The 15,382-nt window shown below is 38.8% G+C and overlaps 1 pseudogene; it reads right to left on the minus strand.

Moving 5' to 3' along the window:
- Positions 1–5,134: 5,134 nt before the first annotated feature.
- LOC106733277 (olfactory receptor 4D5-like) lies at positions 5,135–12,548 on the minus strand (annotated as a pseudogene).
- Positions 12,549–15,382: the final 2,834 nt, after the last annotated feature.

The raw sequence follows: 15,382 nt of genomic DNA on the forward strand, positions 1-15,382 counted from the left end.
TGGCTAGTAAAGGGAAGCCCCAGCTGTTACCAAGGGCTCTGACAGGGAAAGCAAGGTCTCGTGAGGCAAATGACACTTAGCTCACAAGGAAAGAAACAATGAAAGCTTCCCAGCAAAAGTGCTCTTTCACTGGACACCCGTGCAAATAGGTAGGTGACAGGCAGCAACCTGCATTTCCTGCAGCAGGGGCTGCAGGTACCCAGGCTCAGAGGTGCACCGAGCATATTCAGGAAACTAAAGGAAGTACATTATGATGGCCAAGAGGCAGAGAGAGAGAAGGCACAAAACTGAAAGGTAAGCAGGCTCCTGTTGGTCAGGCCCTGTGGAGAACATGTTAAGAAACACCATTTAGGGGAACCACCAGGTAGCATGGTGGTTAAGGTGCTGGACACTCTCATATAGGCAACCACAGTTCGAGTCCCAGACCTGGTAGCTTCATTTCTCCCTTCCTGTCCCCACTCTGGTCAAATTAAAATAAATGAATGAATACATAAAATTAAATAATTTTTTTTTTTTAAAAAGAAACACCATTTAGTAAATGTAATCTTACTTACTGGCCTGTGTTCTGTATGGGTCACTTTCTCATTTTTCCTCAGCTTCCTTATGTGGAAAATAAAGAAATTGTGTTAGAAGAGTTTTAATGTTTGGGTAGATTATATATTCTCTTTGATAATCTTATAAAATCCCTATACCTCTTTCCTTTAACTTATATACATAAAATTTAGCATAGTATTAAGGGTTATTTATGGAGCACTTAAGCCTATATTTGGAGCCCTAAATAAGATGATTAGAAGTATCTTTTGGGGAGGGTGGAGGGAGGTGGTCAGCTCTAGCAATCCATGATTCTGTATGATCCTGGAACTGTGGATTACATAGAAGTTTGTCCCAATGCACCTTCACCAATACATTCCAATAGCAAACACCATCATGACATTATATTTTAGTAGTAATATAGATGGCTGGGTGGAGAGAGACAGATAGGAGGAAGCATATATGGAAGAGGAGAGAGGAGAGAGAGTATCTGATGCCATATACGTAAAGCATAGGGAGCAGGCCTATAAATTTCGCTACTTCTCAGGCAAGCCATTCAAAGAACCAGAAAACACTCCAGACACAGAGGGCTCTTAAGTTTCATATGCTAAGTGGGAGGGACAGTTGTTTCCAGATCAGCCCACTCTCCTAAATTCCAGTCACTGTCAGTGCTCACTGGGCCACATGAGCCACAATGATCTGTTTTAAGAGTGAGAGTAAGTAATGATTTTTACAAGGACAAGAGGAGCACCCATATTTTGGCTGCTGCTCTACCAACTTTTCTGTACCAATTAAATCAGGAAAGTCTGGAAATTTATCTTCCCCTACATTCTCCTCTGGAAGAAAGCAAAGACAGATACACACCATCTCACAAGCAGCTTTAAAATCATATTGTCTCTACAATTATAACTATCTTTAGATTCCTTGGTCTTACTTCAGATCAGCAGAGGGTGTAGTGGTTAAGGCACTGGACCCCACATGGCCTACTGTGTGGTCTGAGTCCCAGATCCAGTGACTTGAAATTTCCACAGGGCATGTGTGTGTGTGTGTGTGTGTGTGTGTGTGCCCAAAATTTCAAGAGAAGAATGGAGGAGAAGGAATTACAGCATGGCCATCCCCCTTGGGGGGGTGATTTCTCACTTTCTCTCTGTCCCTCAGGCAAGTGTTCACATCCTATGGCAAATTTAGAAAAAGAATAATAAAATAAAGAATAAACTCTCAATCCAGATCTGTTCTAATGCTAAGTAAAAGTCATTCAATTCCTAGGTCATTTCTGTACTTTTCCAGAACTTCTGCCATTCTTCTCATATGTATTGATTCTATAGTACAAAACAACCATTTGACTGTTCCAAGGAAAACTATTTTCCCAATAGCAATCCAAGGTATTTAAATTACCTCCTTAAGCCATCTATGCCTTAAGCTTTCTACTCCCCAATTTTCACCAGGATATCTAAAGAGAGAAATAGATGTAAAATAATTCTATCAGTTTTGAGGCTTTTGTTTTTATCAAGACCATAATAGCAAAATCTGGGTGTTGGCTGAGAAAAGGAATTTTCTAATAGTTTTCAATTAATGCCCCTTTGTACACCAGGATCTAGGCCTGAATAATGTGGGAAAATGCAGAATTTTACCTAAAGAAAATCTTGGTCAGACAAGAAGAGAAAGAGGGAAACAGAGAAAATTAAGGAATACAGAGACAGAGAAGGCAGATGACATCTGGGTACACCAAAGGGAAAGCCAAGAGCAGGAGGCCTCTTTCTGCTCCACAGGGAGGTCTCTTTAACCACTGGCCTCAAAGGTTTTCAGAAAACAAGCTGGTATCTGGTAGCATTAAAGCCATCTAAGGGACAGGATGGGAAAGCGAGGGAAGGATGCATTTGTTCCATGTGATCTAAATCCATACACTATGGAACTTATGATGCTATGTGCTCCTGAAGACACAGTCTGGACTGCGCATTAGAGGTGTGTCATGGGGTTCACAGTGACCATAGGTGAGATAATTGAGTCACACAGGGTGAAGACCTTGGCCGGGAGATGAATGAAGGAAGTGCAAGAGACTCAAGGTGGGGTCTATAACCTAAACCAAAACTTAGCTGAGTAAGTTAGAATGGGAGCATCACCAGCCTGATCAAACAGAGAGATAAACTTTGAGCTGTGTCAGTCACAGATTTAACCTCAGAGGCCAGAAAAATACTCAGAAAATTATTCTCATGCCCAGTCATCATTCAAGAACTCAGCCCAAGTCAGCCACTGGGTGGCTGAAATCATCAAGCATCCAGAAGGCATTGTGTAGATGTGAAGACCTGTCTTCCTTTACCACCATGAGGTTAATTGAATTCCACTTCTCATGCATACATTTAGACAACACTTTAAAAGAGGACAAGATTGGGGCCAACAGATGATGTAGTGGTTAAGGCACTGGACTCACACATGGTCTACTGTGGTTTGAGTCCTGGATCAGGTGGCTTGAAACTCACATTAGGCATACCCAAAATCCTGAGGGCAGAATGAATGAGAAGGGATTATGGCATGGCCATCTCCCCTAGGGGATGATTTCTTGATGTCTGTTTCTCTGTCCCTCTCCCACAAGCACACACACTCTTTGGAAAAAAATCTCTCATTAAAAAAGAGAAAGAAAGTAAAATGGGGAACAAGGTTAGAAAGAGGGAGAGGGTAAAAAACTGAGTTATTTGCTAAGGAAAATAATCATTTACTTCAAGGGACTACTTAATTTTATGCATAAAATTAAAGCACTAGATTTGTCTAAGTATTAGCTATTTTCCTCTACCATCCAGCAGGTGACATTTGCAAAGAAATAATAATATCAGTTATTGAAAAAAGAAACAAGCTAATTTTATTTTCACATGTGACTTTGTATAACTAAACATATGACCCAGCTATAAATTCATGGTAGCATAACGTTCATTCATAGTAAATAACATTCAGCAAGTTACCTATGCAAATGCCTTCTTTAGTTTATTTTAAAATTAATTCTTAAGTGTGAAGGTAAGGATGAAATGGTGCAGATCCTCTGACAAAGGGAAGAGCCAGTTGATGAACTTGGTGTAGAAGATGTAGGACTCTGGATTAGGGAGGATTATGATGTTGGGGAGAAATAGAGATGATGAACAACAGCCATGGCTGTTTCTCTATCCCTTCCTAAGTTACAGTAGAGCTGCCATGATTATTTACATATTTTGATGTCACTCTCCGTTTAAAAACTAGGGGATGACAGGCCATCAAAGAAGTAACCTGTGGTTCTACACAGCTAAGAGATGGCTGAATTTAAAAGGTTGAGTTTCTGAGCAAGGTTGTGGGACAAAACTATTCCCACACATGGGTCTTCTGGCCTCAAGCCAATTCCCTCTTGACTCTCTGGCCCAGCCTCCCCAGTTCCACATTCTTCATGTGCTTAGTTCTCTAGGAATCATCTACTCCATGGCCTCCTATTCCAATAGCTGGCCCCTGGCTTTCCCAACAGCACTTGGCTTAGACCAATTTAAAATACTAAGTCTAAGGGCCAACATGTGCATGGTGGGTAAGGCACTGGATCCTACATGGGGTGAGGGACACCTCATAATGAGATATTGAACTTTAGAAGTAACAAACTATTTTAAGTACCATCAAGAACTCAGGTTTCAGTGTTGTAGAAACCTGGGTTATACTCCAAAAACAAGCTCTGGGGTCTTCAATACCTTATTCGATGTCTTCAGTCTGCAATTGACTCATTTTTTAAAATGATGATGATACCTACCTCATAAGAGAGAAATCAAATAAATAATAAATGTAAAATCTCTTGGTACAAGGTCTAGCATTAGTTCACTCTTAACAAATAGTATGATAATGGTGATGATGATGGCAATAATAATAGCCTTATGAAGTTATGAGAGGCCACAGGGTGATGTGGTGGTTAAGGCACTGAACTCTCACATGACAGACCCAAAAACTTGAAAATCATGCCAGGTGCATATGAGTGCCCAAAAATCCCTAGAAGAAAATGGTAAGAAGGGATTGTCTCATGGCCTTCCCCCCATCCTGGGGGTGATTTCTCACTTTCCCTTTTATTGTCTCTCTCTCTCTCCCACTGGCGAGTGCACATGCCCTATAGCAAAATCTAAGAAAAAAAAAGTTACAAGGAAAAAGGTAAATTGCTCATGCATTTCCCTTGTTCTTCACTAACATTCATTTATTCACTTAAAATTGAGACTTGAGGACCTACAGTTACTGTAACCTCCATATTGTTATTTTCTTCAGGAAGTTTAAAAATCTTTTGAGTTCTTCAAATGGACTTTGTGTCCAAGAAGTGGTATCAGGAAAGAGACACCAGATTTCTTCCCTATGTGCATACTGCAATTGGAACTTTCTCAGCAGGGTCAGTGTCATTATTTATTTATTTATTTATTTATTTATTTATTTTGCTATAGGACACATGTGCTCACTCAAAAGACAGAAACAGAAAACGAGAAATAACCCCCCCAGGGAGGATGACCACACCGCTGTCCCTTCTCCTCCATTCTCCTCTTGGTATCTTGGGTGTGTATGCACACGCAGCCAACATAAGTTTAAGCTGACAGGTTCAGGACTCAAACCACAGTCGACTACATGAGAGTCCAGCAACTTAACCATTATACCTAATAGTACTTTTTAAAAGCACCTATTACTTTCTCTAGGAGACACTTGGAACCATTTCTAGGAAACTCATCCCATGTCCTGGCTTGTCTCAAAGTTCCAATCACAAGACCCTGATGGAAACCAAGAACAATGGAGAAGAGTAACAAGGAGTTTGTCTACTTTGTGAGTCATCTCCAGCAAGTGGGAACCCTGAAGCACCTGTCAGATTCTCTGCTGATCTAGGGGATCAATGCTTCAGGGAACCGATAAGGTCCTTTTGCTTCCTCCACAACTTCTTCATGGCCGTGATCACTTCCTTCTTTTTTAGGGTATATGGCAGGATTCAGCATGGGTGTGGCTATTGTGTACAGGACAGAGATGGCCTTGTCCATGGGGAAAGTCTGAAAATGTCTTGCATAGATGTAGACACAAGGTACACCACAGCAATGTGAGAGGCACAGGTGGACAGAGCCTCACTGTGGTCTTCCTGCTAGTGGCTTCTGAGCACTACAGGGGTGCTGTGTAGGATACCAGATGCATCAGAAAGCACATCAGGGTCACCAGGTCATTGTTAGACACCATCAGGAGCTCAAGGACAAAGGTATCTATGCAGGCCAACTTGATCAGCTGGCGCACATCACAGTAGAAGTTGTCCAGTTTATCAAGCCCACAGAATGTCAGCCGAAGAGTCAGGCCAACCTGCACAATGAAGAGAACAGAGAAACCCACCCAGGAGGCTGCCATGAGGAGCCCACAGTGTGTCTTATTCATAAGTGTGTAGTGGAGGGGCTGGGAAATGGCAACGGAGTGGCCGGACGCCATGTCCGCCATGACCAGCAGCAGGAAGATCTTTATGCCTCCAATGAAGTGGAAGAAGAACCGAGTCAGGCAGCTACCAAAGAAAATGGTGCAGTTTCCTGAGAGTAAATCCACCAGCATCCTGGGCATTGTGATGGAAGAGTAGCAAAAGTCCAGGAAGGAAAGATTCGCCAACAGAAAGTACATGGTTGTGTGCAGGTGTGAGTCAGAGGTCACAACGGCCACAATAAGGAGTTTTCCAGTTACAGTCATAATATACACAGTAGAAAAGATAATGAAGGAGAGAAACTTAGCTCCCATACTTGAGAAAGACCCAGAAGGATGAATTTTGTCACCTGGGAATGATTTACAGGATTTATCTACTTGGTAAAACCTGGTGAATGAACTGCTGAAGAAAATGGTCATATTTATTAGGGGATCTACAAATGTCTCTAAAATAATTTCCTCTGCTCCCTCGAGGGATTTCTCTACTATCTCATTTACCATAAGAAGAATGTTGTGAGTGGTTCTATAAGATACTAAACATTTGAACATCTTATATTTGGTTACAAACACTAGGCATAAAACTCAATAAAACATTGAGACCTTTTTCTGGTTTTGAGAATTAAAAATGATCAGCCTTCAAAACTGAGATAGGGAAAAGTTTGCTAAATTGAAAATGAATTTAAGGATCAGATCTATGGTGTAGTGGTTAAGAGAGCTAGATCCCACATGGTCATTCTTAGTTCAAATCCCAGGCTTAATAACTTACAAAACATTGAGCTCATTACCAATGGGGTAGAGAAATGGAGAAGGAATTGTGGGGATTACTTTCTCCTTCTCTCTCTCTCTCTCTCTCTCTCTCTGTCTCTCTCTAGTGAGTGTGCATACCCTTAGCAGTTAAAAAAAAATATGAAAGTGAATTTGAGGCCAGCAGGTGGTGTGGTAGTTCAGATTCTGGACTCCCACATGACTGTGGTTTGAGTCCTGGATCTGGTGGCTTGAAACTCACCTGGTGTGTGTGCATGCATGCTCAGAATTCTGAGAAGAATAAAGAAGGGATTGTGGCATGGCCATTCTCCCTGTGGGGGTAATTTCTTACTTTCTCTCTCTCTATTTGTCTCCCTCTCTGGTGAGTGCATGAGCTCCATGGGGAAAATAAAATTAGAAAAGAAAGAAAAGAAAATGAATTTCAATTTTGCCAGCAACTAGTTAGTGAACAAGAAAAATTCTCTAAAGTTGTCCAAGCCTGACTTCCTTCATTTGTAATATAAAATAAACTAAAATATTGTCAAAATCTATAGTTTAACATTTTACACTACATATGGCCTTTATTTATAAAACCTGGTGAATTTCTGTATGCCAGGCATAAGACAGAGTTTCCATGGACTGAGATATCTCCCATTTATATCCACAAACAACAAAAAATACAAGTTGTCCATCAGATCCCTGGATAAATATTCAATTGTCACTTGTGATAGCTCTGCAATGCATATCTATTGGGTTGTCAGAAAACTCATGATGTATTTTTCTGATTTTTTATGCAAAAATGTGTTATGACTTTTCAAACAACCCAAAATTTTCAGTCCTAATGGAAGCTAAAATCATGGACAAGAAAGCAAAATACAAATCACTGTTATTTCACTTTACAAGGGTAGCGAAGAATTGTTTTCCTTAAAATTAGGTAAGAAAACACCTGACAGAGAAAACATCCTGTCCTGTGGTCTTGGGAACACCAAAGAAACAATAGTTCTTGGAGAAATATAGGAGAGGACAACCAGAACTTTAAACCCTTTAACTACCTCCAGAGAGTTTGAGTATCAGTGTTAATTCCAGGGATATTGCCCAAAGTGTAAATTCCTATTTACCAGAGAAACAGCAACAGGTAGCTATAAATATTAATTGAAATTGAAAAATCACCATCTAAATACAGATTTCCTCAACATTTGTAAACATGGGAAATTAAATGTATTTTTATATATTTAAGTACTTACAGACACGCTAAGCTGAGTATTTTTAAATGAGTTCTGGAATAAATCCCTTTATATTCCTTAAGAATAATGCGATGTATCATGTCAACTTAATTTTAAATATGGCTTTTCAAATATATTTTCCTTTCATTGTTTTTTATTTAATAAATATAATTTTATTAAATATTTTAGACCTAGTGGACCCAATGCTACACATGAAAAATTTAGAAAAGAATAAGAAAAAAATGATTTGTTGAAACTATATGTAAAGCACTCTGCAAAACCCCTCACCTCTGCCTCCTCCCAGCACTGTTTTCATCATTCTGTGTGTAGCTTCCTTCACACACACACTGTAACCTCAAGCACACCAAACTACTTGACATTCCCAGAAGTTGTCATGCACAATCTATGTTTCCTTTATTTCCTTTATTGATCTCTATAATAAAATTTTTAGTAAAATATTTCAAATACATGATAACTTGGAATTTCCAGTTCTAACATGTAAAAAGTTGGAAAGTCAGTAGTCCCACCCTTAAAGCAATAAAAAGTTGTGTAAATTCAGAGGCAATATCTTTTCTTGGGCCAAGCAGAGAAATGTGGTCATAGGACAAATAATCATCCAAAAACCTATACAGAAATCTCACAAAATATGTTCAAGTTTCATATGAGAAAAATTACAAAACTCTGATCAAGTAAATGTAAACACTAAACAAATGGAAATATATTCCAAGTTCATGGATAAGAATTCTCCATGTTATCAAGATATCAGTTCTTTTCATCTTGATCATTAAACCAATCAAATTGATTTACTGCAATCTCGATTATAATATTTTTAAAAGTTATTTTGTAGTTTTCAACAAACGGATTCTAAAGTTTATGTGCAGGATCAAATGATACACAATAGCCAACAAAATATTAAGAACAAAGTTGAAGAACTGACTTCACCAAACTTCAAGATTTATAATAAAGCTACACTAATCAAGACTATTTGGTATTAGTGAAATAATGATCAAATTGATCAATGGAGAGCCCAGATATAGATTCTCCTAAATACAGGCAACTGATTTTTGACAAAGGAGCATAGGCAATACAATGTATTAAAGATACAAATGTTTCTGAAACTAGACATCCATAAGCAATTTTCTTTTAAAAGAAGGAAAGAAGGAAGGGAGGAAGGAAGGAAGGAAGGAAGGAAGGAAGGAAGGAAGGAAGGAAGGGAGGAAGGAAGGAGAAATTAAAGAGAAAGAAAGGGGGAAAAAGAGAGAGAGAGCACAAAAGGAGAGAGAGAGAAAGAGAAAATAAAAGAGAAATGAAGAAAGAAAAACAGAAGGAAGAAAGGAAGAGAAGGGAAAAAAAATTAAAAAATCTAGATGCAGATCTTACACTCTTACACTCTTCCCAAAAATAAACTCAGAATAGACCAGAAATTGAAAACCTTAAAAATAAAAGTCTATCAGTAATTGATATTAGGTTAATGCAACAGTAATTGTGGTTTTGCATTGTTGAAATTTGCTGTTTGATAGTGAATACATTCTTAATAAATGTGACTCTGTTCTATACCATTTTCCATTTATTGCTCTATTTTCTTTTATTAATAACTTATTATATACTGTTTATTTTATGTGTATTTTAGATTATGAAAATAATGTTAGACAAACATTTTCAAGAGATTTTCTTACTCAATTTCACAATGGATTGTAAAGCAGTGGGGACAGCTCCCAACAATGCACTTGGTCCAGGAACTGGTACGAACGTACAGTACAGTGGAGATTCAAGAATTTTTACACACCCTTTCCCCACAATTCATTGGCTTGTTTTTTTATGTCAACCCTTTTTTATTTTCTTATCAAGAAAGAAAGGGCCAGGGACCAGCAGTTAGCATAATGGCTATGTCGCTGGACTCCATGTAGTCGACCATGGTTTGCGTCCTGGACCTGGTGGCTTAAAACTCACGCCAGGCGTGTGTGCGTGCGTGCCCAAGATCCTGAGAAGAGAATAGGGAAGGGATTGCAGTTTGGTCATCCCTGAGGGGTGATTTCTCACTTTCTGTCTCTCTGCCTCTGTTTGTCTGGCAAGCATACATGCCCTATAGGAAAAAAAAAAGAAAAGAAAAGAAAAGAAAAGATATGAATTAGATTAATTGAACCTGGGCAATGGAGGGGGGCACAAGCCGAAGCAGTGGCTCCCCTGCCCAGTGTCTAGTTCCCACAAGTCAGCTTCTCCTTCGCACACATTTTTGTTTTGTTGTTGTTGCTTTTGTTTTTTGTTTTTTCTCTTTTTTTAAATTTTATAATTGGAGCCTTGGGTGAGATTATGCCGACCATGAGAATCCATTCTATACCACAATGCTGGTGCTTCAGTGTTAGCCAAACTCTGGAGTCACTAAGTGGTTTGACTTTCATATGGTGAATGCATTTGGTCTTTACTGACCATGGAACAGACACACATCTTAAAAAAAAAATGTGTAAAGACTGAGTATGTCCCCACTCAATATATGATGAATATCTGTGCTCCATAGTTGAAACTGAAAAATTGAAATGTATAATAGCAAGGAGGGCAACTGTAGATACTAGAGACAGGATTTGGGAGAGGGGGTGGAGGAGGTGAGAGAGAACAGATCAGGGAAAAAACAAACAACACATTTAATAAACACAAAAACAAAAAATGATCTGCTAATAATAATGTATATAGTAATGTCTTTGGCTTGACTAGTATGCACTGTATTCATGCTGGGAAAAACCATGTATACCATAAAGGTGTCAGGACCATGCAGACAATACAGACTGATAAAAAAGCTGCCTCCCATGCCTAAAGCAAGGACTGGACCGGGAAGAAACTGTGAGCAAGGTAAGCAGTTTATGAGTTCCAGTTCTCCACTGTGTTGCTGTACTGGCCTGCACTTAATTTCTCTGCCATGAGTTTTACTGACAGTACCCCATAAGGGCAAAATAACATTCCCAGCCTTACTGCAACTTTACAACAAAGCCAATTAGTGATCCTGAAGAAGTGCAATTTCCTAAGATGCAGTGAGGATCAGGAAGTTTGAGACTCACTCCACCTGCCTGGAAAATGTCAACAAAGAATGCTGCATTCACCTCTCCTTCTGGGGATTACATAGATAACATTAGAAAAGTTTGAGTTAATGGAAAGCTACTAAATTGGTGAAATGACCTGAGTACCTGGGGGAGGCTTAGGGACTCATCCAGGAGGCACTGATACCCCAAACAAAGACCATGAGCCACCTTTGATCTCAGAACAAGGGAGGATTGCCATTCCCCAAGCCAGAGCCATTGTATAGAACAGCACATAGAGGGTCCCAAGTACACAGTAACCTTTAAGTCAGTCATTAAGCTGCTTGCAAGATCACATTCCTTTCCCATGTAGGCAATAGGCTCACCCCCTTAGCTGTAAATTACCCCAAAAGCAATATAGATATATCACTTTAGTATATATTAACCGTGTCTTAACAAGACAAGATTTCTATCTAGGCCATTGTAACCGGCAAAACTGCTGCCCTGGCCTGGGTCTGAAGTTATCAAGCTTCCTTCATTCTAAGGACTGTGTTTGGCTTCACCTGATCAAACAGAACAGTGCATCATGTTTTATGATTATTGTTTCCATACTTTGTATACTCTGTTTCTTAGAGTAAATTTTTTACTTACTTCCCCTCACCCATCCTACTCCTGTAAAACTCCTTCAATAATAAATACATATGTCTCTTAGCCATCAGGGCTGCAGTCTTGAGCTTTCTCTGACTGTAGTCGGCTGAGAACATGGTAAAGAGCATTGAGGTTTCAGCCTGAATTTCTGATCTCCCGCGTCACCTCCCTGTGTACGAGCTTCAACCTACCTCAGCTGGAGCAGGCCTCCAGCATAAAGGTATACAGTGATTATATCTAAATTAAAAATTAATAAATAAATATTTTTAAAATGTAATAAAGAAGTTTTCCAAAGAAGAGAGCCTTGAAGATGAGAAGCATAGTGGCTGGCCATTGGAAGTTGACAAACACCAACTGAGAGCAATCATTGAATCTGATTCTCTACAACTACATGAGAAATTGCTGAAGAACTCAATGTAGAGCATTCTCTGGTCATGCAGTATTAAAAGCAAGTTGGAAAGATAAAAAAACAAACAAACAAACAAACAAAAAAACTCATTAAGGGGTCAGCAGGTGGTGTAGTGGTTAAGGGATTGGACTCCCAAGTGGTTCACTGTGGTTCAAATCCTAGATCCAGGCACATATGTATGCAGGTCCAAAGTCCTGAGGTGAAACTGGAGAAGGGATTGTGGACTAGCCAACTCCTCTGGAGGACAATTTGTCATTTTCTGTTTCTGTCTTTCTCCAGTGAGTGCATGTGCCCTATGAAAAAAAAACTATTTAAGGTTTAAAACCTTTTAAAAAATCAGTAAGTGGGTTCCTCATGTGTTGACTGAAAATAAAAGAAATAGTTGTTGTGAAGTGTCATCTTCTCTTATTCTTCTCAAGAATGAACCATGTTTCTATTAGATTGTGACATGAGATAAAAAGTGGATTTTATATGACAACCAGATATGACCAGCTCAGTGTTTGGACCAAGAAGAAGTTTCAAAGCATTTCCCAAAGCAAAACTTACACCAGAAAAGGTAAAAGTCATCATTTTGGGCTCTAATCCACTACAGCTTTCTTAATCCCAGTGAAACCATTAGATCTGAGAAGTAAGCTCAGCAAATGGATGAGATGGACCAAAAATTGTAGTGCTCACAGCAGGCATTGGTCAACAGAAAGGGTTTAATTCTTTATGACAATGCCCACTGCATGTCACACAACCAACACTTCAAAACTGGAATTGATTGGGCCATGCAAGTTTGCCTCTTCCGTCATATTCACCTGCTCTCTTGTCAATCAACTACCACTTCTTCAAGCATCTCAACAACTATTGGTAGGGAAACACTTCCACAACCAGTAGGATGCAGAAGATGCTTTCCAAGAGTTGATTGAATCCTGAAGTATGGATTTTTACACTACAGGAATAAAAAAATATTTCTCATTGGCAAAAATATGTTGATTCTAATGGTTTCTATTTTGTTTAATAAAGACGTGTCTTGAACAAGTAAGTAGTGTAGTGATTAAGGTGCTGGACTTCCACGTGATCAACTATGGTTCAAGCCCAGAACCTGGAAGCTTGAAACGCACACTGGATACTTGTTCATGCACGCCAAAAATCTCGAGGAGAATGGAGATAAATGAATTGTGGCATGACCATTCCCCCAGAGGGTGAGTTCACATGTTCTGTCTGATTGCCTCTCTTGTCTCTCTGGTGAGTGCATGCACCCCACAGCAAAAACTTCTCAGGAAAAAAATAAATAAAATTAAATAAATAAAGATATGTCTAAGCCTAGTTATGATAAATTTATGGCTCAAAACTGCAATTACTTTTGCACCAAACTAATAGAATAAGCAAACAGAAAACTGTAGGGTGGATATATTGAACCCAAATGGCACAATCAACTAGGTATAATTGACATCTATGTAATACACCATCAAAAAGCAGAATATACATGCTCTTGAAGCTCACAGGAAGCATTATCCAACATAGATTACATTATAAGCCAGCACACCTATTAGGTATTGATCCAGAAGTCCTAGTCAGTACAAGAAAAGAATGTAAAAATATGCAGAGTGCAAAAAATAGATAAACTATATTTATGTATAGTTAATATGTTTGTCTATGTAGAAAATCCTAGAGAATCAGCAAACAACAATGAAAACTACCAGGAACTAATAAGCTATTATAACAAAGTTGCAAGATATAAGCTAAATATACTAAAGATATTTACCAGCAATAATTTATTAGCACTTCAATTTTAAAAAAGCAATATTATTTACAATAGGACCAAAATAAAAATGTGTAGATATAAATTTAACAAAGGTGTACAGGATCCATATGTGGAAAGTAACAATACTCCAAGAAAAAAGTTAGTAAAAATTTTAATAAGTGGACAGATATTCTGTGTTCCTGGATTAGAAGATTCAATATTGTTAAAATGTAATTTCTTCTCAATTTGATCTGTAGATTCAACACAACCTCAATCAACACTCCAGTAATCTTTCAGGTATCAATAAGCCAATTCTAAAAGTTGTAAGAAAAGGTAAAAGGCCTAGAACAGTCAACTACACATACACACACACACAGATGGTCACATATAAAATATTTATAGATACACATATTAGGTTGTCAAAAAGTCATGACTTATTTTTCTGTTTTTTTTTCTATGCAAAAATATATCATGACTTTTCCAGTGACCCAATATATATATTGACAAGTATATTTGCATACATTTCCTTGCTCCATAAGCTGAAGATACCTGGAAATGATCACATCTCAGTAGCAAAGAGTAAACCTTGCAATTGAATCTTAATTTTTAATGCATATTCCAATAGAAACAACCAGATGGCCTTGGAGAAATAGCTAATCCAAGAACTGAGAATGAAAATAGATGTGTGAGGCATCCTATAGTGACAAAGTAAAATAAGACAGTGTTAAATAAACTGAATGTGATTTATCAAAAAGATACAAAAAACAATTAATGAGCTCCTAATGGGGACTAGATGATGGCATAGTTCTGAATACATGAAATTCTGCAAAGCAATCCTGCTTGGGAAGGTTCAAGGTACAAGTCCAGGGATCTTCCTGAATACACTGGGGATAAATGTGTCCATAATCTGGAGCTGGCCGAAGGCTAGGGTTGAACTGTGATGTCAGAACTCTGTTGGGTGCCGGAGACCTGCTCCAGCTGGGGTGGGCTGACTCGACAGAGGCAATGCAGGTGAGAAGAAATCAGGCAGAGACCTTTATGCTCTTTAGTATGTTCTCAGTGGACTACAGTCAGGGCAGGCTCAAGACTGCAGTGTCTGTGGCTAGGAGACATATATTTTTATTGAGGAATGTTTACAGGAGTAGGAGGGGTGAGGGGAAAGTAAAAGATTCTACTCTAAAAAATAAGGTATTCAAAGCAAGGGAACAATAATCATAAAACATGATGTATTGTTCTGTTTGATCAGGTGTAATCAATCAGAGTCCTCAGGTGAGGGAGTCCATCTGTCTGGCACATATTTTTCTTAGATCTTGTTTACCAGGTAGGGCATTTTTGGATGAGGGGTTTTCTGCAAGCTTGATAACTTCAGCCCCTAGCCAGGGCGGCAGCGGATTGCAGTTACAAAGGCCAAGATAGAAATCTTACCTGGTTAAGTAAACACAGGGTTAATATATACTAAAATGGAATATCTATATTATCTCTGGGGTAATCTACAGCTAAGGGGGTGAGCCTATTGCCCACATGGGAAAGGAATGTGGTCTTGTGAGCAGCTTAATGACTGACCTAAAGGTTATTGTGTACGTGTGACCCACACATTGTTGAGATCAAGAGTGTCTACGTGCTGTTCTATACAATGGCTATGACTCAGGGGAGTGGCAAATTTTCCTTGTCCTGA

This window comes from Tupaia chinensis, unplaced genomic scaffold (assembly GCF_000334495.1).
Source record: "Tupaia chinensis unplaced genomic scaffold, TupChi_1.0 Scaffold142576_1, whole genome shotgun sequence".
NCBI classification, from domain to species: domain Eukaryota; kingdom Metazoa; phylum Chordata; class Mammalia; order Scandentia; family Tupaiidae; genus Tupaia; species Tupaia belangeri.